At 40.6% G+C, this 2,995-nt stretch overlaps 1 pseudogene; it reads right to left on the bottom strand.

Annotated features, from left to right (window-relative positions):
• Positions 1–192: 192 nt before the first annotated feature.
• LOC149267743 (large subunit ribosomal RNA) lies at positions 193–2,995 on the bottom strand (annotated as a pseudogene; the record flags this gene model as incomplete).

Below are 2,995 nucleotides of genomic sequence, written 5' to 3'. Positions count from 1 at the left end.
TCATCGATTTTGAGTTCTCGTATATTCAATCAATTTTACGGTCTTATATATATATATATAAATGAAGCCTTCCAATTCATTTATATTTTTTATATCTTTGTATCTTTCGTTCGTAATTCTGTTATTTGTTCTGCTTTACTCCGTACCACACCACAACACAATTATATGCATAATGCATAATAGGGATATTTTTCGAATCATATCAAGCAAAGGATAAGCTTCAGTGGATCGCAGTATGGCAGCTGCTCAACCACTTACAACACCTTGCCTGTTACAAAAGTCGTTTACAATTGATTCCAGGCTTTGTCATTGTATTAAATAATGTTTTAAAATATAACTAGCGCGGCATCAGGTGATCGAAGATCCTCCCAATTTACTATGTTATATATAACATTGGCATCACATCCATTGTCGTCTATAAAATGAATTATAGACTTTTAATGGTTTAGAAGCCATACAATGCAAATTGCCCCTTATTTATCATTGCAGTCCAGCACGGATACGACCTTAGAGGCGTTCAGGCATAATCCAACGGACGTAGCGTCATACCACTGTTCGCTCGAACAAGTATTGTGCCATTGGTCCGTACCTGCGGTTCCTCTCGTACTACGCAGGAATGCTGTCGCAACAACGTTTTGTCATTAGTAGGGTAAAACTAACCTGTCTCACGACGGTCTAAACCCAGCTCACGTTCCCTTGCATGGGTGAACAATCCAACGCTTGGTGAATTTTGCTTCACAATGATAGGAAGAGCCGACATCGAAGGATCAAAAAGCGACGTCGCTATGAACGCTTGGCCGCCACAAGCCAGTTATCCCTATGGTAACTTTTCTGACACCTCTTGTTAAAAACTCTTTAAACCAAAAGGATCGATAGGCCGAGCTTTTGCTGTCCCTGTGTGTACTGAACACCGAGATCAAGTCAGCATTTGCCCTTTTGCTCTATGTGTGGTTTCTGTCCGCACTGAGCTGGCCTTGGGACACCTCCGTTATTATTTGAGAGATGTACCGCCCCAGTCAAACTCCCTACCTGGCAATGTCCTTGAATTGGATCATACCTGAGTAATTGGAGTTATACCAAATTATTAAATCAAAAACACATTGCTGCATTTTCTCATTAAAGAATTTGTTTGCGATTATATAACAAACTCGTGATACTTTGATCAAGAAGCTTGCATCAAAACCCAATACCATAAGACATAATTAATATATCCGTATAATGGCTAGGAAATGATACACGTTCCACTTAATCAAGTAAGTAAGGAAACAATAAGAGTAGTGGTATTTCATTGGCGATATCAAACCGAAGCCTAATATCTCCCACTTATTCTACACCTCTTATGTCTCCTTACACTGCCAGATTAGAGTCAAGCTCAAAATCTCTTATTCCACTCTTATTCTACACTCAGTCTCCTTACAGCCAGATTAGTCAAGCCAAGCTCGTTCCCTCATTCCCCGTTTGCCAGATTAGAGTCAAGCTCAAAAGGGTCTTCTTTCCCCGCTAATTATTCCAAGCCCGTTCCCTTGGCTGTGGTTTCGCTAGATAGTAGATAGGGACAGTAGGAATCTCGTTAATCCATTCATGCGCGTCACTAATTAGATGACGAGGCATTTGGCTACCTTAAGAGAGTCATAGTTACTCCCGCCGTTGACCCGCGCTTACTTGAATTTCTTCACTTTGACATTCAGAGCACTGGGCAGAAATCACATTGTGTCAACACCCGCTAGGGCCATCACAATGCTTTGTTTTAATTAGACAGTCGGATTCCCCAAGTCCGTGCCAGTTCTGAATTGATTGTTAATTGATAATCGTTATAATTTAAAAGAACTAATCGGTTGCCCGGCTAGTATTCTTAAAAATTTTAGCAAGAAAGTTCCACAATTGGCTACGTAACTAAACTATCCGGGGAACAAGAAACTACCATAAAATGATAGATCTCTATTTACCCAGAACGAGCACATAAACCATGTTATTGTTTCCCAATCAAGCCCGACTATCTCAATCTTCAGAGCCAATCCTTATCCCGAAGTTACGGATCTAATTTGCCGACTTCCCTTACCTACATTATTCTATCGACTAGAGACTCTTCACCTTGGAGACCAGCTGCGGATATTGGTACGGCCTGTTGAGAAGTTTGCGTATCCCCACCATAAATTTTCAAGGTCCGAGGAGAAAATATCGACACAACAGTATATGTCATGCTCTTCTAGCCCATCTACCATATCTCTCTGCGAAAGACTTCCATGGTAGTACGGCTATAAAACAGAAAAGAAAACTCTTCCGATATCTCTCGACGGCTTCTTTATGGTCGTTCCTGTTGCCAGGATGAGCACGAGGCCCATATTTAATAACAAACGGATACTCAACAGGTTACGGAATTGGAACCGTATTCCCTTTCGTTCAAAATTATTCAAGTGTATAAAAATCGATAATTAGGCACATTTTTGTTTATTTATTTTGATTTTTCTTTACTTGAAAATTTTCGGCTTTCGCCTTGAACTTAGGACCGACTAACTCGTGATCAACCACTGTTCACACGAAACCCTTCTCCACTTCAGTCCTCCAAGGTCTCATTCGATTATTTGCTACTACCACCAAGATCTGTACCAATAGCGGCTCCATGCAGGCTTACGCCAAACACTTCTATGCACACTATTGTACCTTCCTACTCACTAAAGTTTCAAAATTTATATTACAAGTAATATAAATCATCTACTTTAGCGGTAATGTATAGGTATACAACTTAAGCGCCATCCATTTTAAGGGCTAGTTGCTTCGGCAGGTGAGTTGTTACACACTCCTTAGCGGATTTCGACTTCCATGATCACCGTCCTGCTGTTTTAAGCAACCAACGCCTTTCATGGTTTCTGTATGAGTTGTTAATTTGGGCACCGTAACATTACGTTTGGTTCATCCCACAGCGCCAGTTCTGCTTACCAAAAGTGGCCCACTGGGCACATTATATCATAACCTTAAACTTCATATCAAGAAAGTT

Source organism: Drosophila arizonae, unplaced genomic scaffold (genome assembly GCF_054131065.1).
Source record: "Drosophila arizonae isolate 15081-1271.41 unplaced genomic scaffold, UAZ_ARI_1.0 ARI_Backbone_141, whole genome shotgun sequence".
Classification (NCBI taxonomy): domain Eukaryota; kingdom Metazoa; phylum Arthropoda; class Insecta; order Diptera; family Drosophilidae; genus Drosophila; species Drosophila arizonae.
This window is presented reverse-complemented; position numbering and strand designations above follow the sequence as displayed.